The 14,123-nt window shown below is 35.7% G+C and overlaps 1 long non-coding RNA gene across 2 annotated transcripts in view; it reads left to right on the top strand.

Moving 5' to 3' along the window:
• The window catches only part of LOC134730805 (uncharacterized), a 139,334-nt gene that overhangs the window by 87,408 nt on the left and 37,803 nt on the right, over positions 1-14,123 (top strand). The window contains exons 1-3 of one of the 2 annotated variants that reach the window (XR_010112770.1): positions 2,642-2,761; positions 5,577-5,688; positions 13,577-13,636. This is a non-coding gene — a long non-coding RNA (uncharacterized LOC134730805). Of the gene's footprint in view, positions 1-2,641; positions 2,762-5,576; positions 5,689-13,576; positions 13,637-14,123 lie in introns of those variants that run through there. The other variant, XR_010112771.1, reaches the window with a different exon arrangement.

Here is a 14,123-nt window from a genome sequence, read left to right on the forward strand (position 1 = left end):
GAGCTCTTGAAATATGGGTAGTGAGACTGAATAACTACATTTTTAATTTTATTATTATTATTTTTCATTATACTCTAAGTTCTAGGTTACATGTGCACAACATGCAGGTTTGTTAGATATGTATGCATGTGCCATGTTGGTGTGCTGCACCCATTAACTCATCATTTAACATTAGGTATATCTCCTAATGTTATCCCTCCCCCCTCCCCCCACCCCACGACAGGCCCGGGTGTGTGATGTTCCCCTCCTGTGTCCAGGTGTTCTCATTGTTCAATTCCCACCTATGAGTGAGAACATGCAGTGTTTGGTTTTTTGTCCTTGCGATAGTTTGCTGAGAATGATGGTTTCCAGCTTCATCCGTGTTCCTACAAAGGACATGAACTCATCATTTTTTATGGCTGTATAGTATTCCATGGTGTATATGTGCCACATTTTCTTGATCTCGTCTATCATTGTTGGACATTTGGGTTGGTTCCAAGTCTTTGCTATTGTGAATAGTGCTGCAATAAACATAATGTGTGCAAGTGTCTTTATAGCAGCATGATTTATAATCCTTTGGGTATATACCCAGTAATGGGATGGCTGGATCAAATGGTATTTCTAGTTCTACATCCTTGAGGAATTGCCACACTGTCTTCCACAATGGTTAAACCAGTTTACAGTCCCACCAACACTGTAAAAGTGTTCCTATTTCTCCACATCCTCTCCAGCACCTGTTGTTTCCTGACTTTTTAATGATCGCCATTCTAACTGGTGTGTGATGGTATCTCATTGTGGTTTTGATTTGCATTTCTCTGATGGCCAGTGATGATGAGCATTTTTTCATGTGTCTTTTGGCTGCATAAATGTCTTCTTTTGAGAAGTGTCTGTTCATATCCTTCGCCCACTTTTTGATGGGGTTGTTTGTTTTTTTCTCATAAATTTGTTTGAGTTCTTTATAGTTTCTGGATATTAGCCCTTTGTCAGATGAGTAGATTGCAAAAATTTTCTCCCATTCTGTAGGTTGCCTGTTCACTCTGATGAAGCAGGTTTATTTTGCTGTGCAGAAGCTCTTTAGTTTAATTAGATCCCATTTGTCAATTTTGGCTTCTATTCAATTAGGAAAAGAGGAAGTCAAATTGTCCCTGTTTGCAGATGACATGATTGTATATCTAGAAAACCCCATTGTCTCAGCCCAAAATCTCCTTAAGCTGATAAGCAACTTCATCAAAGTCTCAGGATACAAAATCAATGTGCAAAAATCACAAGCATTCTTATACACTAATAACAGAGAAACAGCCAAATCATGAGTGAACTCCCACTCACAACTGCTTCAAAGAGAATAAAATACCTACGAATACAACTTACAAGGGATGTGAAGGACCTCTTCAGGGAGAACTATAAACCACTGCTCAATGAAATAAAAGAGGACACAAACAAATGGAAGAACATTCCATGCTTGTGGGTAGGAAGAATCAATATTGTGAAAATGGCCATATTGCCAAAGGTAATTTGTAGATTCAATGCCATCCCCATCAAGCTACCAAAGTCTTTCTTCACAGAATTGGAAAAAAACTACTTTAAAGTTCATATGGAACCAAAAAAGAGCCCACATTGCCAAGACAATCCTAAGCCAAAAGAACAAAGCTGGAGGCATCATGCTACCTGACTTCAAACTATACTACAAGGCTACAGTAACCAAAACAGCATGGTACTGGTACCAAAACAGAGATATAGACCAATGGAACAGAACAGAGTCCTCAGAAATAATACCACACATCTACAACCATCTGATCTTTGACAAACCTGACAAAAACAAGAATGGGGAAAGGAATCCCTATTTAATAAATGGTACTGGGAAAACTGGCTAGCCATGTGTAGAAAGCTGAAACTGGATCCCTTCCTTACACCTTATACAAAAATTAATTCAAGATGGATTAAAGACTTAAATGTTAGACCTAAAACCATAAAAGCCCTAGAAGAAAACCTAGGCAATACCATTCAGGACATAGGCATGGGCAAGGACTTCATGTCTAAAACACCAAATTTTATAAATTTTAAATAAACATAATTTAAATAGCTACATGTGGCTGGTGTCTACCATATTTAGAGAGTACAGGTCTATTCCAAGGAACAGAATTATTAGATAATCAGGTATGCATATTTAAGCATTACTAGCTAATGTAGAATTGCTCTCCAGAATAGACTCTAATGTTTGTTTTCAACTGCCTATAATATGCAATGATCTATTTCCCCATCTCCTTGGCTATATACTTAGTTTTATTAGTTTATACATTTTTTAGATAATTTGATGAGTATAAAATTGTATCTCATTAACGGTTGATTTGTAATTCCCTTTGTGGTGCTGTAATACTCAGACATCTATCAAGGACTCTTTTTTCCTCCCTTTAAAATTATCTACTTATTTTTTCTTTGTAAGCGTCACCTTTTTTTCATTGTGGGAATTCTTCATAAACTTGTCATTTTACTTGATAAAAGGTCATACTTAAAAGTCTGAGGCTTCTCATTCACTTGAATCTGTAGTCTTTTGTTAAATAGTTGTTTAAATTTTTGATACATATCTATATTTTCCCTCATTGTTTCAAGTATTAGTGCCTTTCCTAAGGAACCATTTCTTATTATGATGTCACAAATGTATTCTGCTATGTCTACTGGGAGGATACACTAGTGGGGATAGTTCTGTGTATACAGTGATTAAGCACATAGGTTCTGGAGCCAGTCTGTTTCTTTCAAAATCACCTCATTGCTTTTGAAGAATCAGGTAAGTTAGTCAACTCGGTGTTTCAGTGCCTTTGTCTGTAATGACAAAAAAGAAATGACGATATTAATAATAATACTTACCTCACAGAATTGTTCTGAGGTTTACATGTGTTAACAAAATGAAAGAGTTAGTACAACATTCAGCATGCTATGTTAGCTATTATCATTCTAAATGTTTCGCCGTGTTTTCTTTTTTTGGTTGGTTACTGTACATATATTATATGATGAATCTGTTCTATCATCTTTCACATGCATATCCAAATAACTAAACATTCTTCATTGAATAATGTATATTATTTTCATCTTGAAGTTTTTGTCTATATAATTTTAGATATTCTTTTCTGTTCCATTGCTTTCTCTATTTTTGTGCCAATACTGTTATTTTATTTAGCATAAACTTTATAGCAAGCCTTGAAGTTCTGTTCAGCAAATTTTTCTGTGCTCTTATTTTTTTTTTGTCTTAAAATTTTTTTTGGCTACTTAATCCTTACAATTCTGCCTATTAGCATTGCATCAGTTTGAGTTTTGTAATGACATTAATTTGTAAAAAGATATTTATGATATCAGTATTCCTCACCATAGGATATTTATTCATCTTTAGTTCATTTTTATGACCTTCAAAAAGTTGTTTAATTTTTCCCATAAAAGCTTTGTAGATATATATATATATATACTTAAAAATACTCTCTTTGGTGGTTTTTTGCTATTTAAAGTAGGTTTATACTGAAATTATAATTTTAATTGTCTGCAATATATGTAGAAAATTATTACTTATAGTTGTATGTTAACCTTTTCTACAGGCATTAATGGTTATAGCTAGGATGAACATCCCATTGGGTTGCAGCAGCATCTGGTTGTACTTAAGCTTTATTACTGGCACCTGAAAATTTTCATTTTTTTTTCTTTCTAGCTCAGCAATGTATTTAATTTTTTAAAGATATTGTTTATACTATGTTCTTCCCAGAAAAGAAGAGAAGTCTGTTGGTTTGGGTCCATTCTTTCATAATGTTTGAACTTAAATTCTCTATATAAATTTTAAAATTATTGATTCATGTTCCATAAATAACTGAAGATTTCCTTCTTCTTTCATAAATATGTAAATAATTTGTAGCTAATTATCTTTTCAATATTGAATGTTCTTCTCATTAAAAATAATATGTCCCAAATCATACAGATATTCATGTTCATAAATAACATTTTGTTCTAGTTATTTCCCAGTTAATATTTTTAAATTATTGTATATTTTCCATCTACTATAGTATAACTTGGTTATTTCTGATGGATAAGAATGAGTTTTTTTAGATGTAAATCTTCAATCCAATGTATTTGGTCATAGAACTGTGAGTTAATAAATACTGTTTTAAGCTATTAAGTTTGTAATAATTTGTTATGCAGCAATAGAAAACTAATACAATTGATTTGCTTCTAACTTTAATAAGTTAAAAGCTCTACAATTATGTCAGACGTTTTCTTTAGGATCCTAGTAAATATATTTTATCAAATTAAGAAACTTTGTTTCTGTTTCTCATTTATGATTGTTTAAATTAAAAATCAATGTAAAATTATGTTTAATGCTTTTCTGCATCTGTAATATAATCATATCATATTTCTCTTTTGATATATTACTCTGGATATTAGTAGTGTTTCATTTTCTAATACTGAATCTGCCCTGCATTTCTGGATCATGATTACATTTCTATTATTCTATATTAAGCTAATAATATGAACTTGTCACTTATCTCTAGAATCTACCTATGATGAGTGTTTTCTCTTAGTTTTATATCTTACTGGACATTATTTGAATCATCTTAAGGCACTGGGTAGAAGTACTTAGACAGGTATGCTCAGGTTGATATCCCATCCAGAAGTTGTAATAATTTTCTTGTCAAAGTTCGTCTTTGCCCAGAGGCCTTGAAGTGAATAAAAACTATGGCAAGATACTGCCATAGGTTGGGTGTTTTTTGAGCAAGCAGATTTGAAGACAGTTGAGCACACAGTTGAGCATCCACTAACACTTGTGGAAGGGAAGGGAAGAAAGCCGGATTGGGCAGAGTAGGAAGTGAAGCTACCTGCAGTCCCAATATCAGTGTCAGCCTGGGCAGTTCTTGAGTTAGAATGGCCATCCAGAGTTGTCTAGACTGCACGTGAGCCATCCCAGGAAGGACATAACCTTGCGGAAAGTGGCTTTCTGCAGCTGAGACAATTCCCTGAAGTGCTGACATCTGAAAGCTGTCTACTGTCAGCACTCCCAGCAGCTGGGACACCAAGTCTTCCTTGAAATGAGAGTTGGGTTATACCCAGAGTATCCACTACAGATATGTATGAAGAGACAATAAAACAAAACTTCTGCAGACTTGAATGATCCATTCAGGCAAGGACAATGCTGATGTTGGCTGTCCTAAATGGGATGGCCTGGCACTCTTGAAAAATCTCAAATACATTAAAAGGAACCTTGTGTATTACCATAGATATAAACATATTATGCATTGCTTTGTATAATGCACCTCTTGCAGAATGACTATCAGATATTTTCAGTGTTTAGAGTTTCTTCCTTCTCTGAAATGTGGAAGGCTTATCATGGCCTAAGTAACCTTCCAGCCAATGAGAGGTAGGAAATTACTACATATCCTGAGCCATAATTATTCCAACTGCAAATTTTATAAAACAAAAGTAAATATCTTCTGGTATGTGAGGTTTTAGCTGCAACAAGGCTCTCCTCCAGTGCCGTGCCACCTGGATGGTATAGCTTAGGATCTGTGCAGACAAGAGAATGTCAAGTTTAGCCCCTCACTTCCCTTCTAATCTTTTCTCTCCAGCCCAGCTCAAATGGACAAAGAGGTCATTTTATATTTTATCACCTAAGAATTTGATTTGAAAAGAGGATCAGAAACCACAGGAAATTTGATTTATGCCAGCCCTGCATCCAAGGTACCCACAGAATAATAATATACTTGTTTTTATGAGATAGTACTGATCCAAATGGGGGCACAATATAAAAATGGCTTATGGTTTGGCCACAGGGTCAGTCCAAAGGTCAAAGCCTCAAGTACAGTTCATTTGTTAGCAGATTTCAGAACAACTAATTTCACCTGTATTGGATTTATTTTTCCAGCCTCTTCAAAACCATTTTGTTTAGATTTATATCACAACTTCCCTCTCTTTTTTTCCATTTATTAAATTTGAAAAGCTTTCCAAATACTGTTTCACCAACTTGTACCTCTATACAAGTGACAAAACTTTTATTAAAACCATTTTTTTAAGAGTAAATCTGGAAAATAAGGAAGTAAAACAATTACTTTGGGTCTGAGTTTTGATGGGTAATATAGTCTAGTTTGAAAACCTAACTACACACATTTGCCACACTAATATTTTTGTATATTTTGGCAAATGGTTAATATCTTTAATAAATGGTTAAATTCCAAGAAAAATTTTGGCTCACAAGCTTTTTTTCATTTCTTATGTTGGACCTTTACAGTTATCAGTCCAAACTGTTGATGATTCAGTGTCTGATATATTCTTCCTTCCAGAAAACTTTAATCCTTCTTGTTTACCTCAAAGTTCAATATAAACACATTCAGTGCAAAGTCTTATCTAAAATTCACGTTGTTGAAAAAGACATTTTCCTTATTCACGTAAAGTTACTCATGTAAAAATATGAAACATCAAGAGTAGTGTCTCATAAATTTTGTGTTTCAAATGGAAAGACTTTACATGACTTAGACTTAATATGGCTTAGATTGTGTGGCTAAAAACATAAATAGGTAATAAGTCAAAACAGGCTAAGTGGTTATTGATATCCATTGCTTAATTTAGAATATGACAACAATGATTTCTCTTATATTTCTTTTTGAGGAGAAATAATAGGATACAGAAGAGATTCAGTATTTTTAGAGGTAACCAGAATGCCCTTGGAAAGTTTTCTTTTCTTTCTTTTTTTTTTTTTTTTTTTCAGAGATGGGGTTTTGACATATTGCCCAGGCTGGTCTCAAACTTCTGAGCTCAAGTGATTTGCCTGCCTCGGCCTCCCCAGTTGCTGGGTTTACAGGCATGAGCCAGCATGCCTGGCCCCTTGGATAAGATTTTTTTAAAAAAATACTTTAAGTTTTAGGGTACATGTGCACAACGTGCAGGTTTGTTACATATGTATACATGTGCCATGTTGGTGTGCTGCACCAATTAACTCGTCATTTAGCATTAGGTATATCTCCTAATGCTATCCCTCCCCCTCCCCCGACCCCACAACAGTCCCCGGTGTGTGATGTTTCCCTTCCTGTGTCCATGTGTTCTCATTGTTCAATTCCCGCCTATGAGTGAGAACATGTGGTGTTTGGCTTTTTGTCCTTGCAATAGTTTGCTGAGGATGATGGTTTCCAGCTTCATCCATGTCCCTACAAAGGACATGAACTCATCCTTTTTTATGGCTGCATAGTATTCCATGGTGTATATGTGCCACATTTTCTTAATCCAGTCTGTCATTGTTGGACAATTGGGTTGGTTCCAAGTCTTGGCCATCGTGAATAGTGCCGCAATAAACATACATGTGCATGTGTCTTTATAGCAGCATGATTTATAATCCTTTGGGTATATACCCAGTAATGGGATGGCTGGGTCAAATGGTATTTCTAGTTCAAGATCCCTGAGGAATCACCACACTGACTTCCACAATGGTGGAACCAGTTTACAGTCCCACCAACAGTGTAAAAGTGTTCCTATTTCTCCAAATCCTCTCCAGCACCTGTTGTTTCCTGACTTTTTAATGATCGCCATTCTAACTGGTGTGAGATGGTATCTCATTGTGGTTTTGATTTGCATTTCTCTGATGGCCAGTGATGATGAGCATTTTTTCATGTGTTTTTTGGCTGCATAAATGTCTTCTTTGGAGAAGTGTCTGTTCATATCCTTCACCCACTTTTTGATGGGGTTGTTTTTTTCTTGTAAATTTGTTTGAGTTCATTGTAGATTCTGAATATTAGCCCTTTGTCAGATGAGTAGGTTGCAAAAATTTTCTCCCATTCTGTAGGTTGCCTGTTCACTCTGATGGTGGTTTATTTTGCTGTGCAGAAGCTCTTTAGTTTAATTAGATCCCATTTGTCAATTTTGGCTTTTGTTGCCATTGCTTTTGGTGTTTTAGACATGAAGTCCTTGCCCATGCCTATGTCCTGAATGGTATTGCCTTGGTTTTCTTCTAGGGTTTGTATGGTTTTAGGTCTAACATGTAAGTCTTGAAACCATCTTGAATCAATTTTTGTATAAGGTGTAAGGAAGGGATCCAGTTTCAGCTTTCCACATAAGGCTAGCCAGTTTTCCCAGCACCATTTATTAAATGGAGAGTCCTTTCCCCATTGCTTGTTTTTGTCAGATTTGTCAAAGATCAGATAGTTGTGATATGCAGCATGACTTCTGAGGGCTCTGTTCTGTTCCATTGATCTATATCTCTGTTTTGGTACCAGTACCATGCTGTTTTGGTTACTGTAGCCTTGTAGTATAGTTTGAAGTCAGGTAGTGTGATGCCTCCAGCTTTGTTCTTTTGGCTTAGGATTGACTTGGCGATGCGGGCTCTTTTTTGGTTCCATATGAACTTTAAAGTAGTTTTTGCCAATTCTGTGAAGAAAGTCATTGGTAGCTTGATAGGGATGGCATTAAATCTATAAATTACCTTGGGCAGTATGGCCATTTTCACGATATTGATTCTTCCTACCCATGAGTATGGAATGTTCTTCCATTTGTTTGTATCCTCTTTTATTTCCTTGAGCAGTGGTTTGTAGTTCTCCTTGAAGAGGTCCTTCACATCCCTTGTAAGTTGGATTCCTAGGTATTTTATTCTCTTTGAAGCAATTGTGAATGGGAGTTCACTCATGATTTGGCTCTCTGTCTGTTATTGGTGTATAAGAATGCTTGTGATTTTTGCACATTCATTTTGTATCCTGAGACTTTGCTGAAGTTGCTTATCAGTTTAAGGAGATTTTGGGCTGAGACAATGGGGTTTTCTAGATATACAATCATGTCATCTGCAAACAGGGACAATTTGACTTCCTCTTTTCCTAATTGAATGCCCTTCAAGATTTTTTTAAAGATAAAAATAAGACTGTAGTGGGAGATGAACGATGAGAATACATGGACACATGGGGCAGAACAACACACACTGGGGCCTGTTGGGGGGAGCAGGGGGAGGGAGAATACCGGGAAGAACAGCTAATGGGTGTGGGGCTTAATACCTGGGTGATGGGTTGGTCTGTGCAGTAAATAACTGTGGCACACGTTTACCTATGTAATAAACGTGCACATCCTGCACATGTACCCTGGAACTTAAAAGTTGATGTGAAAAAAGAAAACATACACACACCCATACACACACACACACATACACACACACACACACACACACACACACACACTAAGGATTTCCAGAATTAATTCAATGGATAATTAGCTGGTTATGAAGCCAAAAACATGGCCCTGCCCCCGGTTTATAGAGATATAAATGGTATAGATATAGATACAGATATAGATATAGATATCCATAATGTGAATAAAAATAGGGCTGTAAGACCACCGATCTAGAAAACTCTCAGAATAAGCAGAAATTAAGTCATGTTATTTACCTTCAGTTTAGTGCACTGACCATATATTGAGATAGGCTGTGACATAACGTGTACTGGAGTTGAAATACTCTCAGTTGCCGGGCGCGGTGGCTCATGCCTGTAATTCCAGAACTTTGGGAGGCCGAGGCGGGTGGATCACGAGGTCAGGAGATCGAGACCATCCTGGCTAACATGGTGAAACCCTGTCTCTACTAAAAATACAAACAATTAGCTGGGTGTGGTGGCGGGTGCCTGTAGTCCCAGCTACTCGGGAGGCTGAGGCAGGAGAATGGCGTGAACCCAGGAGGCGGGGCTTGCAGTGAGCGGAGATCACGCCACTGCTCTCCAGCCTGGGCGACAAAGGGAGACTCTGTCTCAAAAGAAAAAAAAGGAAAAAAGAAATACTCCCAGTCCCCATTATTTAGAAGAGATTAGATTCTTAGATTTTTTAAACTAAAATTAAAGAACTATATCTGAACTCCACAGAGTGGAAAACATGTCTTAATGAGTACTCAGTGGGTGTTAAAGTAAGGGCAATGACTAGAACAAAAACTAAGAGGAAAACACGCCAATCCATCTTGCTAGAATTTTAAGACAATATGCCACCTTCATTCTCTCTTTCTCTCTCTTTTCCTCTCTCCCCTAAACTGTATGCTGCTCATTACCTGTCTTGCCTCCCTCCCTTCATCTCCCCAGCTTGACACACTTTCCCTTATTTTATTATATGATTTATTCCCATTTGTGGAATTTTCCAAGTGACATGGAGAAAAGGTTATCCTGGGGCTTCATCAAAATTCTTCTCTAAGACTATAAATTAAAGCAGGCGTGTGACATCTCTGCTGGTGGGGAATGGCTACCCATGTTTAACAGTGTAATTTAATATTAATAAAATTAATTGCTAGGCTTGAGTACTCTCCAGCTCACATCAAAAGTCTTCAGCCTACTGTTCCAAGTATATATTTTCAGCATGGTTTTCTAGTCTATATTATGTAGATACTAATTAAGTCCTGTGGTCATTTTTTCCCAATAATAGCTTGTTTCCAATAGTAGGAATTGTTTTTATTGGTTTCATTTATATTTTTCTATGTTTATCATAACATCTCTTATGTCTGATTCCAATTTACCAATTATTATGGTTTAACAGCCAAGTTTTAAATATTAATTATATTTATGTTTTAAATATATTTGTTATATATACTATATATAACATGATATATGGTATATATAACATTATATATATAACATGATATATAGTATATATAACATTATATATATATATATCCCAGAAATTTGACAACATTTTTTATTCCAAAAATAAAAGCATCCAGCAAAGAAGCCAAAAACATGGCCCTGCTCCGGTTTAAACCATCTGACTTCAGGGGACATAATTACAGGCAGAAACTGACTTAGGTCCAATTATGTGCAGGGATCTAGCTGGGTGCCTCCTGTTTCTTCAAAGATGAGTAGCCAGAATTAGAATTTAAATTGTCAGCTCAAAGAAACACAGGATGTATTTAGTTTCTGCTAGTTAAAGAGTCATCTGAGAACCCAGAAGGGAAGACTCATGTCATTGATATATTTCTCTGAGCTTGATCCTAGTTTTTTAGGTTAGAAAGGGGTCCTAGGTTCCTGAGAAACTGTAAACTTAACACTCTTTTCAATTACTTTGTACTTTATGAAATACCTTATGGCCAGAGCCTGCTATTCAATGCAAATGAATGTAACTCTATTCTCCCACATTGCATATAAGGGATGGAGTGTGGAGGGGGGAGGGAAATGGAGGGGAAAATGAAAATCTCTTGAAATAATAATAGTAATTAGTTTCTGTATTTGAAAACTCAAAGTTTCATTAAACAGCAATAATAACCAGCAGTAAGTAAACTGCCACCCCCAGGAGAGGGAAAAATGTCAAATTTCATCCTAAAAAGAGTTGTGAAAACACAGGCACAGTCAATTCCATTTTATTCTGAAGATTTATTTCATACCAGTCAAAATTAATTCAAACCTGTCTCCCAGATGCAATGAGTGTGAAGAACTAAACTTACTGTCATTGGATTTTGCTGCATCTCACCATCTCTAAATATTGAATATGGATAGCAGAAAAAAGCTATTATTTGAAATTTGTGTTAAGGAAGCTTTAGTTCAAAAAAACATGCTGATACAATAGTGTGTGAGCATGTGTATGTGTGTCTTTGTGTGTGTGTGTGAGAGAGAGAGAGAAAGAGAGAGCGAGAGAGAACCAGAGAGAAAGAACCAGGGAAAGAGAGAAAAAGAGAGAGATTTTCCTTTTGGGGGTTCTATTTCTGTATATACACCTCTCCTTTGTATCATATAAATGTAATAAAACCAGGGAAGGGGGGAGGGGCTCATTTTAGCCTTCCTGAAAGAAAGGCTTTAGTGCTAAATGTTATGTAAAATGATTTCACTCACCACTAAAGAAGTGACATATTTGAAAAATGATACGGCAGTTCTTTGAAATTCACTAAGGAGTTCCAGAATTAATTCAATGGATAATTAGCTGGTTATGGAGCCAAATCACAACTTGCATGTTGCAATTAAAATAGTAAACAATCATTTCACTTACTGTATGACTGTTTTCCTTGTGAACTGAAAAAATTTATTACAAAATATGAAATCAGGGAACCTAGAATGTACATATTTACAGGTATTTATGGAATCTCAAATTCTATTCCAGATGAATTTGGAAAAAAATAGTTTAAACAAAAGTCAATATTCTTTCTTTGACAAGGCAGGTACCCTAATTCCGCTACCTGAAGTTGGCATAATATCTATTAACAGCTAATGCCAAAATCAAAAAAATTCTATAATTCACATAATATAATAGACAATAATGTTAATGATAGGTAAAATGTATGCCTAATTCATTTAAACAGATTCCCTTCTCTTATCACCCATCAATCCAATTACAGCAAAACCCAAATTAGTAAGCTTTTACCAGTATCATGCATTGCATACATTGTACTAAATGAGTACATAGTATATACGCATAAAGAAATGCTTTCAAGTGAGTTTGAACTACCCTTCTTTTGGGGCTCCAGAACAAATCAGCACCCATTTGGCCTTTTAAAATCCATTAAAAGGTTGGTCAGTATCTTCTTAGTGATTAGTAAGGCAGCCAACACTATCTCCCATGCTTTATCAAAGGTCAGACATATTGCATGTCTTGTCTCTACTTAGAGGGGTTTGTCCATCTTTGGAATCTTTAAACATGATTCAGGTTTACTAGCCTCAGCTCTCTGATGGGCTCAAAAAAAGTTATGATTCCACCAATTATCTAGATTTTTCTTGTTGCAAGTGAAGAAGACACTATTTTAATAGTTTCCTACATACTATGCAGAACTAGAGGTGACCTAATAAACATTTGTGTGTGTGTGTGCGCGTGTATATATATATGTATATATACAAATGTATATATACACACATACGTATATATACGTGTATATATGTATATATACATATATACATATACACATGTATATATGTAAAAAAATACATATATACGTATATATGTATATATACACACACACATATATATATAATTTTTTTTTTTTGAGATGAAGTCTCGCTCTGTAGCCCAGGCTGGAGTGCAGTGGCGCTATCTCGGCTCACTGCAAGCTCCGCCTCCCGGGTCCATGCCATTCTCCTGCCTCTGCCTCCCCAGTAGCTGGGACTACAAGCGCCGGCCACCACATCTGGCTTATATTTTGTATTTTTAGTAGAGACGGGGTTTCACTGTGTTAGTCAGGATGGTCTCAATCTCCTGACCCCGTGATCCGTCCGCCTCGGCCTCCCAAAGTGCTGGGATTACAGGTGTGAGTCACCATGCCTGGCCACATTTGTTTATATTTTTAATTGTTGTAAACATTGTTCACAATAGGTACATAATATTCCACAGCAATTATCTACCATAATTTACTTGACTATTGCACTGTTGTTAAATGTTTTTTCCACTTTTTTACCATTAAGAAAGAAATTGCAGTAAGTATGTTTATGCACATAGCTTATTTTTTATTCAGTATTACTTCCTTAGGACAGGTCCATAAATATACAATACTTCGTTAAAAAAGAATAGGGTCAGACTCCAACTGATGGGTTTGAATCAAGTTCTACCATTGATTGTCTGTATTCTTCAGGTAGTTGAGTAACCCTCCAAGCATTTTTTGTAAAATATTTTCATTTTGCAAAATAATAATTGTAGCATCTGTCTCTTAAAGTTGCTGTGACAAGTAAATGAAATAGCACAAATGCAGTGCCTGGGAGTGGATCATCATAAGGTAAGCATGCAATTATTGTTATTATAAGATAATCTTTTTATAGATTTTTACAAATGACTTTCCATAATTATTGAGCATTTCACACCATCCTAAAATGTTTAACAAAGGCCTGCCTTTAGAAATCTTTTATATTTATTTTTATCCAGAAAACATAAGTTCTCTTATGTACATTGTTTTATTATCACATATGTTGTATGATATAGTCAAAACGCCAGGGCTATGTATGAAGGCAAATATACTTGGGATCAAATCCTGGTTTCGTATTTAACCATTTACAAACCTGGAATTTATTTTTAACTTCTCGATTTTCAAGTCCCTCATGATGTTAATAATTACTCCTAGTCATTAAAAGGATTATAAATAATATAGGTAAATTACTTAGACATATTGCATACTCAAAATAGGCTTCTCATCCTAAATGCATATTAGAATTACCTAGAGATCTGATGTCCAGCTGCATCCCAAGCCATTCCCATCTAAATTTGGA

This window comes from Pan paniscus, chromosome 6 (assembly GCF_029289425.2).
Source record: "Pan paniscus chromosome 6, NHGRI_mPanPan1-v2.0_pri, whole genome shotgun sequence".
Classification (NCBI taxonomy): Eukaryota; Metazoa; Chordata; class Mammalia; order Primates; family Hominidae; genus Pan; species Pan paniscus.